The sequence below is a fragment of the Cervus elaphus genome, chromosome 18 (assembly GCF_910594005.1).
Source record: "Cervus elaphus chromosome 18, mCerEla1.1, whole genome shotgun sequence".
NCBI lineage: Eukaryota > Metazoa > Chordata > Mammalia > Artiodactyla > Cervidae > Cervus > Cervus elaphus.
In genome coordinates, this window is record NC_057832.1 from 82,381,760 (window position 1) to 82,398,326 (window position 16,567).

The following is a 16,567-nucleotide window of genomic DNA, read 5'->3' on the forward strand; positions in this document are numbered from 1 at the left end:
TTTTGGTTTCAGGAGGCTCTTTTGGCTTTTCTGAACCATGCTCTCAGGGGCCCAGCTGTCTCCTCATAGCCATAAGAAGAAGAGATTTTAACTTAAGAATTTATGAAGAAAAAAAGAGAAAAAAGAGTTGACTGAACTCAACTGAAGCCTCCGGTTTTGAATATGTCTTGAATGTTTGCACAGTACAATCAGCTTGGCTCAGTCCCTGGCCCTCCTCCGTCAGAACTGTGGGAGCTCTTTGCCTGCATGGGTAGTTGATCAGCTTCTGTTGAGGCCCAGAGATGAGCTTGACAGTGATGGCTATCTTGTGCCATCCTATGCTGAGATACCTACTTTCCTACGTTGGGATTCCTATTTATCTTTGGGAAAAGTCCGTGGTGGCTACAGAGACTCTAAATCCAAATTTGAACTGATTATCTATAATGTTATGAGGGTGGCTCATCCTCTTGGTCATGCTTTATTTAATGCCTGAAAGTGAAAGCCAAAGTCACTCAGTCATGTCCAACTCTCTGTGACCCCATGGACTGTAACCTGCCAGGATCCTCTGTTCATGGAATTCTCCGAGTCAGAATACTGGAGTGGGTTGCCATTCCTTTCTCCAGGGGATCTTCCCAACCCAGGGATCAAACCCAGGTCTCCCACATTGCAGGTGGATTCTTTACTGTCTGAGCCACGAGGGAAGCCCTATTTAAAGCCTGCCATATATTTATTCTAAAGGGGAAAGCTTTCCACTGGTGGGGAGAGTCCTACCTGGTTCTGTTCTCAGAGACACATTTGGACCTCTCTTTCTCCTCTTGGAAATGTCCTGATGCCTTGCAGTGACCAGTCTCACCTTCTGCCTTCTAAGCTGAGACAGTCTCAGCCTGATAGGCTGTGAGCTCAGCAACCATTATGATCAATGGTTTCCTCCCTTCTGATGTTCCCTTCTTGCCGTGGAAACATATAGAAAATACTCACATGTGTTATAAACCCAACAATGCTATGCTCTGATTATTTTATGCAATCTAATGTCTTATGAAGTATGTATGTGTTTCCTGGTGCACTCCATCTCTTTCTGTGAGTTTGGATTACCATCTTGCCAGTATCACTTCCTTTCCACCTGAAGGACATCCTTTAATATTTATTCCTTGTAAGGCAGTGTCTTGATCAGTTCTGGATGCTACAGCAAAGAACCATAGGTTGACTGGCTTATAAACATGAGATATTTTTTCCTCAGTCCTGGAGGCTGGAAGTCTGAGGTCAAGTGGCCATCATGGTCAGGTGCTGGGGAGAGCACCTCTTTTGGGTTGAAGACTGCCTACTTCTTTTATCTTTACCTTGTAGAAGGAAGGCAAGAGGTTTCTTTGGGGCCCCTTCTCTAAGGTCATTGATTTCATTTGTGAGGGCTTGATTCTACCTAATCATTTCTAAACAACCCAACCTCCTAATGCCATCACCTTGGGGGTTAGAATATCAGCAGATAAATTAAGGGGTCACACACGTAACAGGTCAGCTAGCATGGAGCTCTCTCAGTCTTTGGCTTCTACTCTGAAGCCTCCTCCTTTCTTTCCTCTCCATCCTTTCATTCTCGGTTAGTCTCATGAGAGCATCTGGTAGCCATCCTGCCTTTCAAGCAGTCTTCAATCAACTAGAGCAGAGATACACTATGCAAGCTCTGGTCTCCATTTTCACCGTCATTCAGTCCATTTATAAGTCTAGACTTTCTTGTCACTGTTTTCCCTTATGGTTTCTGCTTGGGTCCTCTTCCCAGGGGTTCTCATCAGTACCCCCTCATTGTCCTGAAGAGGGAATTTGATTGATGTGTTTGCAAGATGTACAGGCCTGGACCACAGCAGTCCCATCCAGACTGGTGTGGACGTTCCATCGTCACACACAAACTTGAATGTGAAACCCCCATCCCTTCAAACCTTGTGCCTCCCAAGGGGTCTGGCCTTTTGGGGACAGGGCTCTCTCCTCCACAGGCTCATAGAGCTGCCTGCTACTGCCTTTATTGTCTTTGATTGTTGTCTGCCCCGAATCTGTTTTTAGTTCTTATCTTTGGATTTTTATTACATAATCACAGCTTCAGATAAATGCAGTTTTATTTTTTCCAGTCTGCTATATATATTTAATGTCATATTGTATTGACAATAACTTTCTCAACAATGTTGACTCATCATGGTGTTATTGGACCCTTTTCTCGTTTAATCTCTCTCTTACTCATATCCTTGCTACCACTGAAAATCATCTAATGATTCCAAGTTAAGAGCAATGCTTTGAAATAAGTACTTTTCTTTGTGTTATGCCATCTTATTCATATTTTTGAACTTTGAAATATGTTTATTAGCTAATAATTAAGGATCTAAAATACTGTTTTGTGAGATGAGTTCTGCAGGTTTTCTTTACTGATCTATATTAATTACACTTTCATGTTGCAGTTAGGCATGTTTGGTAAAACAAACATGGTGTTTTTTTCATCTTTTTTGTATATTCTGGAAGGATTTTAATGTTTCTTGAAAATATGATAAATTTAATGAATTAAACTCTTTGTGACTTTCTTCTCATTTATTGAGGACCACCTAGTTTGCAGATTATAGAACTAATAAGAATAGTAAGGAAGCCCATGGTGTGATTTCTATGCTTGTGGGGCACCTGAGTCTATTACTGCCCTACAAGGCAGGTATCTGCTAATGTGGCAGAAGGGGAAACTGAGGCTCAGAGAGTTTTGCTGACTTCGCTCCATCCCCCCAGGACAGTAGAGAAAGAACTCTGCCTTGAACCTGAATCTTTGCAAATCGTGTTCTCTTATTTCTCCTGCAGTAAGTCCAAATCTGGTGACTACTGTTTATATTAATTATTATTTCTTCCAAGTTGTTAAAGGAAATAGCTCAAAGAACAGTACATTCCTGACCATCGTGAAGTTTCCTCTGAGCCCTCACTCAGCTCTGCAGAATGTTTCCCTGCCGCTGCCGCAAGCCAGTGCAGCTCACAGGAGCGGCAGCCAGGCTGGTTCCCGTGTGAACGGTCTGGTTCTGGTTTAGGTCGGCCAGTCTAAGTCCTCCCAAGCATTTGTTGTGTCTGAGGCGTCAAAACCAGGTGGCCCATTTCCCAGATATGTTGCTGGCAATTCCCAACATTCTTCTCCGAAGTCAAAAGTTCCGTCTGTAGCTTTTTCTGGATTTCTTCTCATTGGCATTTTCCACATTATTCTAGTTTTTGTTCACCATAGAAAAACCACTGTGGTCAAATAGCCAACAGCCCTTCCTACTGGGGTTGATTCAGACTCAACCACGTAAAGCGATGTCTTCTCATTGCCCATTGCTGTCAACCACAGATTGGGTTGCCTGGAAAGGCAAAAAGAACTTATCAAATTTTGGTGGGCTACCATGTGTATCCATGTCAACTGTCAGAGGCCCTAGAGGGGAGATCCTTACGAGGGGGTCTTCGTCTCCCCTGTTTCTCATGCTACCCAGTTCCACACATCAGGGACCTCCGTGTATTGAAACCAGAAATTTTCTTAGGAAAACTAGAATCTCTCTCAGTATCCTCTGCAATCTGTCCATATACCATGAGAATGAATTCTAACACATATCTCCTCACTTAAAATAGATATTTTTGACATTTCTTTGTTCAACCTCATTGACATATATGTAATCTACCAACTGTTGCACATATTTACTGTATACTTTTTGATGTGTTTGTTTGGACATTGCCTGCACCCCGGGTACTATCACCATGAAGTGAGAAACACATCCATCACCTCCATGAAATTTCTTGTATCCCCTTGCATTTATTTTTATTGTTAAGAACACTTAGCATGAGATCTACCCTCTTCACCAGTTTTTAAGTGTTCAGTACTAAATGGCTAACTACAGGCCCTGTGGTTACAGCAGGTCTCTAGAATGTATTCATCTCTTATAATGGTGACTTTATACTCACTGAACATCGCCCCATTTTCCCCTCCGCCCAGCCCCTGACAACCACCAATCTACTCTCTGCTTCTGTGGGTATGACAATTTTAGATTCCTCATGTAAGTGGAATCAAGTAATATTTGTCTTTATTTCACTTGGTGCTATGTCCTCCAGACTCATCCATGTTGTTGCAAATGATATGTTCCCTCTTGTTGAAGGCTGAATGATATTCCAGTGTGTGTATCTATATCTATCTATATCATGTCTATTTCACACTTTATCCTTTTGTCTGTCAGTGGGTATTTGTTTTTACATCTTGGCTAGCGTGAATAGTGCTGTAGTGAACATAGGAGTGCAGATTTCTCTTCAAGATCCTGCTTTCAATTCTTTTGGATAAATACCCAGGAGCAGAAAGGGCAGAGGACTTGAAACCACGTGATCTGGGATCTAGTTTCTGATCAGCTATACTTGGCATATGGCCATGGGAGGGCCCTATGAAGTCCTTGAGCATTAGCTTATTCACAAGAGCACAGTGTCTGCCACTCAGCAGGCTTTCACCAGATCCCAGGTGATGGATGAAACAGCCTGTTTCATGTAGCACTTGCTAAAACCATGAGAAACGAAACCTGTAGTAGCCTTTGGGAGGAGCCTCTGGGGTGCCAAAGCTTACCTGAAGAAGTAGGAGGAGCAGGACAGGATGCTGGGGGTGGGAACAGGGGCTGCTCCTCAAGCTCTTATCCTATTCCTCCTTTATATCAGTGTGAACACCAGAGCATGACTGGCATGTTCCTTTTTAAAAATTTTTAAATTTTTACGTAAGTGTATTTTTAGTTGGAGGATACAATATTGCATTGGTTTCTGCCATATATCAACATGAATCAATTTTGCCACATATCAACATGAACCCTCCCTCTTGAACCTTCCTCCCACCTCTCACCCCATCCCACCCCTCTAGGTTATCACACAGAACAGGATTTGAACTCCCTGCAGCATACAGGGAATTCCCACTGGCTATCTATTTTACATATGGTAACGTTTCCGTTCTACCCTCTCCTTCCCTCTCTGTGCCCACAAGTCTGTTCTCTATGTCTGTGTCTTCATTGCTGCCCTGCAAATAATGCTGCCCTTCATTAGCACTATCTTTCTAGATTCCATATATATGCGTTAATACATGGTATTTGTTTTTCTCTTTCTGACTTACTTCATTCTGTATAATAGGTTCTAGGTTCTGCCTCACTCATGAGAGGTCCTTTTTGGGTGGCTCCATGCAGCAACCCTGCACAGAGGCGCTGAGTATGCTTCCTCTTTCCATGGTCCTTATCTTCAGATTGTTGGAGGGTTGGCTACATTACACAGCATGGTTTCATGAAAAATTTGCAGCTCAGTCACACTTGGGGTTTGAGTCAACATCTTCAGGAGGTGAAAAATGACCACATTTACTCACCAAACAAAACAACTCAAGTGCAACTTCTACTGATGTTTTACAAAGCATAGTATTTTTGTTTCTTTCTTAGGAAGTTCCTGTAATTCTTAAAACATTTTGGAAACTTTATGGTTCACTTCTTGTTATTTTGTTGTGTCCTGGATACAGTTTATGTGTGGAGTGTAAACTCAATTGTACACTTCAGTTTATTGCTGTGTGAACAAAGACTCTATTGCTGATATGAGAGCTGGTTGGCAATCCATTTAGACAGAATTACATGGCCTGGGTGCTATGAGGTGCCTGTGCCCAGGAGTTCTTTCCTCCTATCTGGCTCATGACACGGGCTTTCACTAATTTCAGTTATGTCTACAAAAAAGAATGATGTCTAACTGAGTTTTCTTATTTCCCAGACAACCTAGAAAATAAAAATGTAAGTATATTTTTAAAGAGTCTAAAAGTGCAGCTTTTTCTCATATTAGTTTTTTCTAGGTTAATTTATTCTATATTGAAAGTTAATGAAAGTCAAGATATTTTGCTTCTAGGTGAGCATCCTAATATTTTATGAATATTTCATTTGATTATCTGCCTGCTATTTATTGATCCTACTGTAGTGATCTCCTCTGGACAAAATTGTGTGCAGTGAGGAGCACAAAATGGGAAACAGCATCTGGTCTGCCCTTGTTTGGCAGCTAGTGATAACGAAATCACCCCACTTCTTAGCCTGTTTTGAAATGTAAGTAACAGAAGAGTTACTTCTGTTACTTGCAACCTAGACAGCATATTAAGAAGCAGAGACTTTACTTTGCCAACACAGGTCCATCTAGTCAAAGCTATGGTTTTTCCAGTAGTCATGTATGGATGTGAGAGTTGGACTATAAAGAAAGCTGAGCGCCAAAGAATTGATGCTTTTCAACTGTGGTGTTGGAGAAGATTCTTGAGAGACTCTTGGACTGTAAGGAGATCCAACCAGTCCATCCCAAAGGAAATCAGTCCTGAATATTCATTGGAAGGACTGATGCTGAAGCTGAAACTCCAATACTTTGGCCACCTGATGTGAAGAACTGACTCATTTGAAAACTCATTTCCACCCTGAAAATGAACTGACTCTTTTCCACCCTGATGCTGGGAAAGATTGAAGGCAGGAGGAGAAAGGGATAACAGAGGATGAGATGGTTAGATGGCATCACTGACCCAATGGACATGAGTTTGAGCAAGCTCCAGGAGTTGGTGATGGACAGGGAAGCCCGGCATGCTGCAGTTCATGGGGTCGCAGAGTCAGATACAACTGAGCGACTGAACTGAGCCGAACTGAAGAGTTGAATGTAGGCTAAGTGTTTTGGGACCTCTGTTTTTCTCAGAAGTACCAGGAGAGTGGGTTCCCGTGGACTGGGGGTGGGGGTGTGCAGCAGCTCCTCTCTTGGGAGCTGAGGCCCTGCTAGAATAGTGGTTCCCAACGTAGTTGTTGGACCCTAGTGACAGGGCTGAATCCTGGGCCAAGCCCTTACTGGATGTGGGTTGTATGCCTGCTAACCTCTCTTTCTCTTGGGTTCCTTATCTGTGCAGAGCCCTGTGCAGTTTCCACGAGGTGGGAGGCACCTTCACACCACAAGCACTCCATGTATTAGATATCCCAGCCCTGGGCCCCTCCTTGCTGCCCAAGACACAGACAGGGGTGTTCTCCACACTTGGGGCTCAGCTCCTGTCAGGTAACAAATGCTGTGTACGGCAGAGTGAGTGTCCAGAAGACTTCTCCTGGGATTTAGCATTGCTCTTTGGAATTATCCCTGAAATTTTTCTTAATGTTTCAGAAAACCCTCAAATTTGCTAAAGCATCATTTTCAGATTAGCAAAGAGTTATTAAGCGTCTATTGTGACACTTGACCCAAAGTCCTATGATCAGTGCTATACCCCAAGAACACCTGGACAAATCACTGACACATTTCCAACCCTCTCTTACCTCCTAGTGCAGTAAAAAATTTAGCATGAATAAACACATTGCTTTCATGTAGGAATGTTCTAGAAAGGGAGAGTAAGCTGGAGAGATAGAGGAGATAGAGGAGGAAAAGGATGACTGGTGCAGAAAAACCAAATATTCTATCTTTACTTGTGAGACACGTGTATGTAGTGAGCTACCTAGTAAGATGCACGTGTTGGATTCAAAGACACCTAGGACTCAAATTCCTAGACAAGAATGTCTCAATGGTGAGAGTCACCTGTTGCTTCTGGAAATATTAAAGTTCACATATCATCCAGGTGGATGAATGAGGAACATCATCAGGCCAGGATTTGGGTGTAAAATGGAAACTGATTTCATAAGAAAGGTCTATCATTGAAAAGAAAAAAGGAGACGATGTAGACAATGGCCAATTCCAAGAAGGAGGAGAGATAAGAAGTCATGATGTTTGGACTCGATCTGAATATGATGTCAGAATAGGGAATCTGGATCAACCTTCCCTCCAAGGACTAGTGAAAAGCTACACAAAATATTTAGCAAGAATTCTCTGGCTATTGAGTGGAGAATGGATGCAGGGAGATAATCATGGGTATACTTTATCAGGCCAATCAAGAAATTACAATCATCTAAAGCATAAAGTTAGCAATGAAAATAAGTATTTCCTTGGAATAATTGGAAGGATTTGATGATATTGAACAGAATCACTCCTAGTTTTTAATGTTGATCACATAGTTGGATGGTGGGTACCTGTAATGGGGAGGAGAAGATTTGAGGAAGGTCAAATTTGGACAAGTGTATGCTGAGATGCCTATGACATCTCCAAGGTGGATAACAGACAGTTGGATATCATGTTTGTTTGCTAGGGTTGTCATAACCAATACTGCAGACTGAAGGCTTTAAATAATATCAATTCATTTTTTCACAGTTATGGAGGCTGGAAGTCTGAGATCAAGGTGTCAGCATGTTTGGCTTCTTCCAAGACTTTGGCTTGCAGATAGCAGCCTCTTGCTGTGTCCTGGCATGGTGTTTCTTCTGCATCCCTGGCACCCCTCTGGGTACCAATCTTTTCTTCTTAATAAGGTCACCAGTCAGATTGGATCAGGCCCACTCAAACCACCTCATTTTAACTTAATCCCCACTATAAAGACCCTATATTCAAATTTTAACTTACTAGGGATAAGGTCTTCAACATATGAATTTTAGGGATAGGGCATAATTTAGTCTGTAACAAATAGACACACTGGAGCAGGAAATAAAGTTTTGGTTGGAGATATAAGTTTGGGAGTTTTTGCATAGTGATGGAATTTAAAGTCATGAGAAAGAGTACAGTTAATGGGAAAGAGGGAGGTGGGGAGAAGAAGAGGAAGAGGGAGAGGAGGCTGAGGAGAAGGAAGAAAAGAAGAGACGTAAAAGCTCCAAGAGCTCATTTATTTCTTGGAGCATAACTGTGATCTTTATGAACATTATTTATGATCTTTATCACTGACAACTAAAAAGGAAGGAGGACCTCAACTCAGAGCCAGCAGAGGAGTAGCCAGGGATATGCACTGAAGACCAGTGGACGCTGTGCCGTCAAAATTCAAGAGAATGTTGTGCTCAGAGAAAGTGACATTGGACAACTGTGCTGAATCCTGCCAAGAGGTTTAGTGAAGTTGTCTGAAAGGTCAGCGGGAAAGAGACCCTCTCATCTAGAAAGGCAAAAAAGACTAGAAACAACATGTTGTGGGATGCTTCTAGACATCTCATCTAGAGAGGCAAGAGAGACTAGAAAGAACCAAAGTTAATAGGGAATACATTTTTCAGAGACTGATTCTTGGAGGGGCTATTTTCTGAGTAGGAAGGGAACCTAAAGCACTCACTAAACTGAGAAGGAAATTTGAGATAGAGAAAACAAGCAGGCAACTTCACAAAGTGCAATTATGAAGTGTATCGTGGGTAACTTCCGTGCAGGCAGGTTTGGTGGGTGATGACCCAGAGGCACTCACAGCTGCACTCTGCACCTGAAGAGGGTGCAGGGGGACTTGGAGGGGCTGACGCCAAAGATAGAATCTGACTACTGGGGAGAAGCAGGTCAGCACTGACTGGAACCAGAGTTTCCCCTCCCCCTGACATCTTATAACCATTATTTCTCGTGGACCATTGATCATCTGTGTCAGCAAGAGGCACTATTCCAACCCCTTTGGCTCAGGTGCCTTCACTGTGAGGGGGCTAAAACTCAGTCATGCCGGGGCAGTGAGCAATAGAAGCCTTTGATGGATCTGACAAAATTGTGTCATGAAGGAGGTGGAGTTCCTTGTTCAAGTGCTCAATGGCAGGCCAAGTTCAGGACCTGCGGGAGGAGAGAAGCCTCACTGAAGACTGGTCAAGTTGGTGGGCATTTGTCCAGATTGGTCAACTGGAGTTTGGGCTCTCTGGTCTGGTCCTAGGGGAAGAGGAGGCATTGTGAACTTGATCCAAGTCGTATCAAGCCTTCACAGCACGCCACTTCCCAGGATACAAATGTGGGGGCGTTTCGGGACCTTTTGCTTCCCAGGAGCACGGACTCAGGTGAAGTTCCACACTGTCACTTTCTCCTTGCATCAACCATCTATTGTATTTCAGATTATTGTTATTGATAATGACTGTTCCATTGGTTTTTTTCTTATCTACTGCAGTGTTCTAAGGAGAACGAATGTAGCTCTCCACTTGGGGCAAATGTATGTTTGCATTTCAACCTGTCTGTTAGCCACCTCTGATCCAGGGGAAAATGCTTAACCCTGCCTATGTGTCCTGGCTCGGAAAGTCTCCTCGTCTCACAGTATAAATCACCCTCCCTTAAGATATAGGATAGCAGGGGGAATGCTGTTAGGGTTACCTGACAAGCATCTAGCCAGGACGCCTCCTTTTCACCACCGAGTTTCCCAGTGACCCTGCCTGGAAACCCCTCCACCCCTCAGGCAGCAACGTTGGAAACCAGCAAAAACGTGGAAACATCAGATAAATTATGCAGACCAAAATAACATGGAAAGACTTTGAACTGTCAGTAGGACCACAGTCTACAGCAAACCAAGGCCACCACATCAAATGTAAACAAGGTGACTGGCTGCTGAAATAGAGACTGATATAGGACCCAGGGTCTCCTAATATCATAGACCAATGTCCAGAATACAACTGAAACTCTCCTATTATGCTGAGAGCCAAAAAATTATAAGTGAATGAGAAAAAAACCTAATTGTCTAATGCCAAGACCAAGATGAATCAGATGTTGAAATTACCTGAGAATTTTAAAGGAGACAACATGAAAATGTTTCAAAGATCAATTAAATATCCTCTTAAAAAAAAGGTATAAAATATCAGCAAAGAAATAGAAATTAATAAAAAAAAGAACCAAATAAAAATTATGGAAACAAAAATACTACGTTGAAACAAAAATAAACTTGTAAAATGCGTTCAACAGTAGAGTGGAGATGACAGAGACTAAAACCAATGAGCATGAAGATAGATGAATAAATAGAATTTACCAAACTGAAAAAACACAAGAAAGATGGAGAAAGAACAGTTTCAGAGACCTTTGCATAATAACCAGAGATGTAATGTTTGTAGAGTCCCAGAAAAAGAAGAGGAAGAGAATGGAGCTGAAAGCTTATTTTGAAAATGATGGAAAACTAAAATTTGTTAAAATGCACAAGTGTGCAGACTCAAGTGGCTGAGAAAAAAGCAAATGGGAGGAGCCCAAACATGTCCATGCCAAAAAATATCACCATGAAATTCTATAAACTGAAGTCAAAGGAAACATCTTACAGGCAGCCAGAAAAATTATGCCTTACCCGTAGGAGGACACCAATCTGAATAACAGTGGATTTCTGAGTTGAAATCATGGAGCCAGAATAAAGTAGCACAACACTTTTGAAACACTAAAAGAAAGTAATTGTAATCCGTGAATTCTTTTAATTTAAATTTTAGTTATTTATTTTTAGCTGTGCTGGATCATCATTGCTGTATGTGGGTTTTCTCTAGTTGAGGCAAGCAGGTTAGTGATGTTGAGCATCTTTTCCTGTGCTTTTTGGCCGTCTGTATATCTTCTGTGGAGAAATGTCTGTTTAGATCTTCTACCATTTTTGATTGGGTTATTAGGTTTTTTTTGATATTGAGCTATATGAGTGTTTGTATATTTGGGAGGTTAATCCCTTGTTGGTTGCTTCATTTGCAAATATTTTCTCCCATTCTGAGGGTTGTCTTTTTTTTTTTTTTTTTGCTTACGGTTTCCTTTGCTGTGCAAAAGCTTTTAGGTTTAATTAGATCCCATTTGTTTATTTTTGTTTTAATTTTCATTACTCTAGGAGGTGGGTCAAAAAAGATGTTTATGTAAAAGAGTGTCTGCTTACACTTTCCTCTAAGAATTTTATCGTGTCCAGGCTTACATTTAGATCTTTGATCCTATCTGAGTTTATTTTTGTGTTGGTGTTAGGGAGTGTTCTAATTTCATTCCTATACATGTGGCTGTCTAGCTTTCTCAGCACCATTATTGAAGAGACTCTTTTCTCCACTGTGTATTCTTGCCACCCTTGTCATAGATTAAGTGACGTTAAGTGCATGGTTTATCTCTGGGCTTCCTATTCTGTTCCATTGATCTATATTTCTGTTTTTGTGCCAGGACTATGCTGTTTTGATTACTGGAGCTTTGGTAGTATAGTTTGAAGTTAGGGTGCCTGATTCCTCCAGTTCTTTCTCAAGATTGTTTTCTTTCTCATGATTGTTTTGGCTATTCAGGGTCTTTTGTTTTTCTATACAAAATTGTAACAAATTTTTTGTCCTAATTCAGTGAAAAATGCCGTTGGTAATTTGAAGGGGATCACATTGAATCTGTACATTGCTTTGGGTAAGTATAGTTATTTTCACAATATTGATCTTCCAATCCAAGAATACGATATCTCTTTCCATATGATTGTGTCCATTTCCTTCATTAGGATCTTACAGTTTTCTGAGTACAGTTCTTTTGCTTCCTTGGTAGGTTTATTCCTAGGTATTTTATTCTTTTTGATGTGATGGTAAATGAGATTGTTTCCTTAATTTCTCCTTCTGATCTTTCATTGTTAGTGTATAGGAATGCAAGAGATTTTCATGTATTAATTTTGTATCCTACTAATTTTCCAAGTTCACTGATGAACTCTAGTAGTTTTCTGGTAGTAGCTTTTTTTTAGAATTTTCTGTGTATAGTATCATGTCATCTGTAATAGTTTTACTCCTTTCCCAATTTGGATTACTTTTATTTCTTTTTCTTCTCTGACTGTCATGGCTAAGACTTCCAAGCCTATCTTGAATAAGAGTGGCAAGAATGAACATCTTTGTCTTATTCCTTATCTTAGAGGAAAAATTTTCAGTTTTTCACCATTGAGAATGATATTTGCTATGGGTCTTACATATGGCCTTTTTATGTTGAGGTAGGTTCCCTCTATGTGCACTTTTTGGAGCATTTTCATCATAAATGGGTGTTGAATTTTGTCAAAGCTTTTTCTGTATCTATTGAGATGATTATATGGTTTTTATTCTTCAATTTGCTCATGAAAGAAATCAAGGAAGACCTAACTAAATGGAAAGACATACCATGTTCATGAACCAAAAGGTCCAACCTAGTAAATATGTCATCAACTTCCCCCAACTGATCTTTAGGTAGAATGCAATTCCTATCAATATTCCAGCAAGATTTTTGTAGATATAGACAATATTATTTTAAAATTTATATTGAAAGACACAGGTCTTAGAACAAACCATTCTTGACAAATCGTAATAAAGAGGTTGGACTCACTTTATCCAATGCTTGAAAGTGAAAGTCACTCAGTCATGTCCTAACTCTTCAACCCAGGCTGGAATACTGGAGTGGGTAGATGTTCCCTTCTCCAGGGGATTGTCCCAACTCAGGGATTGAGCCCAGGTCTCCTGCATTTCAGGTGGATTCTTTACCAGCTGAGCCACCAGAGAAGCCCAAGAACGCTGGAGTGGATAGCCTATCCCTTTTCCAGCAGATCTTCTCAACCCAGAAATTGAACTGGGGTCTTCTGCATTGCAGGTGGATTCTATACTAGCTGAGCTATGAGGAAAGTCCAACATATGAAGGTGGAGGTATTGGGGATTGAACCCAGGGCCTCATGCATGCTAAGCATGTGCTCTACTACTGAGCTATACCCCCAACCAGTGCTTAGTCTCACTATATAGCTATAGCAGTCAAGACAGTTTGGTATTGCTGGAGGGAGGGACATATAGATCACTGGGTCAGAATGCAGGATTCCAAAATAGATCAACAAAAATATAATTAACTGATTTCTGACAAAGATGCAAAAGCTGGTTCAATGAAAGAAGGATAGATGTTTCCAGTAACTATTTTGATATATTTGAACATCTGTAGGCAAAAAGAATGAACTTCAGTGTAAATTTTGCACCTTATACAAACAAAACAAAAACTGAAAATGGATCATGGGGTTAACAGCAAATATTAAGTTATAATATTTCTATAAAAGTAGAGAAAAGGTCTTCAGGATTCAGGTCTATGCAGAATTCTTAGACCCTAAAATCATGATCCATAGCAGTGAAAAATGACATATATGACCTAATCAAAATTTAAAACTTTTGCTCCATGGAAACTCTAATGAACAAGATGAAGAGGTAAACTAAAGAGGGAAGAAAACATTTGCAAATCACATATTCAATGAAGGATTAGTTTCTAAAATATGTAAAGAGCTTTCTAAACTTAATAATAAAAGTCAAACAATTTAAATTAGAAAATGAGCAAAAGACATGAAGAAACACTACACTGAAGAGAATACGCAAATGGCAAATGAAAAGTATTCGGCATCATCAGCTGTCAAGAACATGAAAATTAAAACCACAATAGGATATCAGTACACACCTATTATAATGGTTGAAATTTAAAAAAAAATAGTGATATATCAAATACTGGTGAGGAGACTAGATCACTCCTCTATTGCTGATAGTAATGCGTAAAGACATAGCCACCCTGGAAAATAGCTAGGCACTTTCTTATAAAACAAAACATGCAAATACTGAATGACCCAGCAGCTACAGATTTGGGCATTTATCCCAGAGCAGTAGACACTCAGGTTCACACAAAAACCCTATATATAAATGCTTATAGCTCTATTCTTAACAGCCCGAACCCATAGCTATTGCTATGAGTCTCCTGATAGAATAGGTAATACTCATGAGCCCAAAGGTAGAAATGAGGTTGAGAGTTAGGCATGAGTCAAGCATTATGCTGAGAAGGAATGAAAAGTGAGGCCAACTAGAGGACCAAGAAAGAGGGTGCTGTGTATCAGGAGTAGGAGCAGCAGGGACAGGAGCAGGGCAACCAGGCAGCAAAAGCGAGGTTGAGCAGATTTCCACGAATGCATGATTGCCAGGACTCCAGGCTGGTACTGCTCCAGCAACGGGATCAGCTGGACACCTGAGAGGTCCTTCGGCCTCTCCCTCGGGGAGCGCCCACAGTCCCTGTGCTGACAGCCCCAGCTTTCTTTCTGTAGTCACGCTGCAGTGGTGAGCTCACCTCTTTGGGGGCTCCAGAGGGCAGCGTCGCATTCTCGCCTTCCGTGGCCTGGCAGTTGGTGGGTTGCTCTTATCGCTGGGTCTTTGCCGTTCCTTGTTTCCTAGCACAGCTTTATCCAGGATCTTCTATTATTCATCCTGCTGTGTTTCTCAATCTGCAAAAGAGACAGACGGAAACTGTTACAAGGGTTTTATAAAAAGAAATGTGTCCTTGAAAATCCGGGCTGGGTTAACCTTAAAAAAGCCAGGTATTGATGAAATGGAACATGTGGAAGTTTCCTACATACAAGAGGAAACCAGTCATTTGAGCGTTGCTGCCCCTAGAACAGAAGACAGCAACAGAGGCTCGAGGTGGGGCTTAGTGCATCGTAAGGAAAGGTTTCCTTTAACAGCTTAGGGTAACAGGGCACCAAGGGGTCTTGCCAACTCATTTCTCTGGTTCTCTTTTATAAGGCAGACTTATCTACTGCTTCTGAGGCTTTGCCAAAGTAGGGTGACCACCTCAATGATTTCTCAAGGATTCTTTGTGTTCTCTTAACATCTAATTAGCATTTTTATGTACTCTCCTGGGGTTCAGTCCAGAAAGCCAAACAAATCATTTGCTAACCACCCTTGTTGAGGTTCCCCTGTGAAAATGAGTGTAAATATCTTGTTAATCTTTCAGCCAGGAGTTCCTATCAGTTCAGCCTGAGCTCAGCCAAGAAGTTACAGCTTTCTGGATGCACACAGACTGAGCACGGGAAACTTTAAATAACCCTTTAGGGGCACAACAGGGACAACCTTACTTGGCCTCTGAGTATATTTTGAAACTCCTATTTCTTTTGTGAATTGCTTTCATGGAAGATGGGCCCCTTTACATATTTTTTGGTAAAGGACACTGGGCGCTTACCCAGGACAAGTTGTGGCCGCAAGCACAGAGGACAAGGAAGCCGGCAGGCTCCTCCAAACCTCTGCTTAGACCAAGCTTGGGCTCCGGTCTCTCAAAGTCCAGTCCCTTTAGTGTGACTGACACATTTTCTGCCCACAGTTGCTAACCATTTCTCATCTAGTCTCTCTCTCTCTTTTTTAAGTTATTTATTTGTTTTGGTTGTGTTGGGTCTTCTTTGCTGCATGCAGGCTTTCTCTAATTGTGGTGAGCGGGGGCTCCCCCTTGTTGAGGTGCACAGGCTTCTAATTGTGATGCCTTCTTTTGTTATGGAGCGCAGGCTCTGAGCGCACAGGCTTCAGTAGTTGCAGCACGTGGACTCGGTAATCACAGCACGCAGGCTTAGCTGCCCTGTGGCATGTGGAATCTTCCAAGTCCAGGGAATAAACCCATGGCTCCTGCCTTGGCAGGTGAATTCTTATCCATTGTGCCACCAAAGAAGTCCTATTTCTCACCTAATCTCTTGAAGCTAACTTCATATTGTTAAAAGAAATGCTCACATATTGAGGAAAGAGGCTGTCATCTTGGCTTACTCTTGGGTTACCTTGAATTTTATACTAACTAGAACAGCCTGTTTGTGGCCTATCAAACATACATTGTACATCTGCTTTAATTATTAGAGAAGAGGGGGGTATTGATTAGAAAGAATGTTCATGTTAGAAGTAAAAACTGAAGACTCCCTTCCTGTGGTGCCAATAATGGTCCTCCTTTGATGATGAGACTTCCTTCTGAGGTGCCAAGGCCATACTGACCCACTGTGTACATGATGATCTGTGTTTTTGAAACCTCAAAGAGATGTGCCCTTGACTTATGTGATGTTTTTTGGTCTGACAAGACA

General features: G+C 41.5%; 1 long non-coding RNA gene and 1 other non-coding gene across 2 annotated transcripts; both read right to left on the reverse strand.

The window, feature by feature from the left end:
* Positions 1–2,440: 2,440 nt before the first annotated feature.
* Positions 2,441–15,201, reverse strand: LOC122674339. The gene is made up of 3 exons (XR_006334954.1): positions 15,092–15,201; positions 14,806–14,959; positions 2,441–3,323 (listed from the first exon to the last, which is right to left on the reverse strand). It is a non-coding gene; the product is annotated as an uncharacterized LOC122674339 (long non-coding RNA).
* Positions 13,363–13,434, reverse strand: TRNAA-AGC. Its single transcript has one exon. It is a non-coding gene; the product is annotated as a tRNA-Ala (tRNA).
* Positions 15,202–16,567: the final 1,366 nt, after the last annotated feature.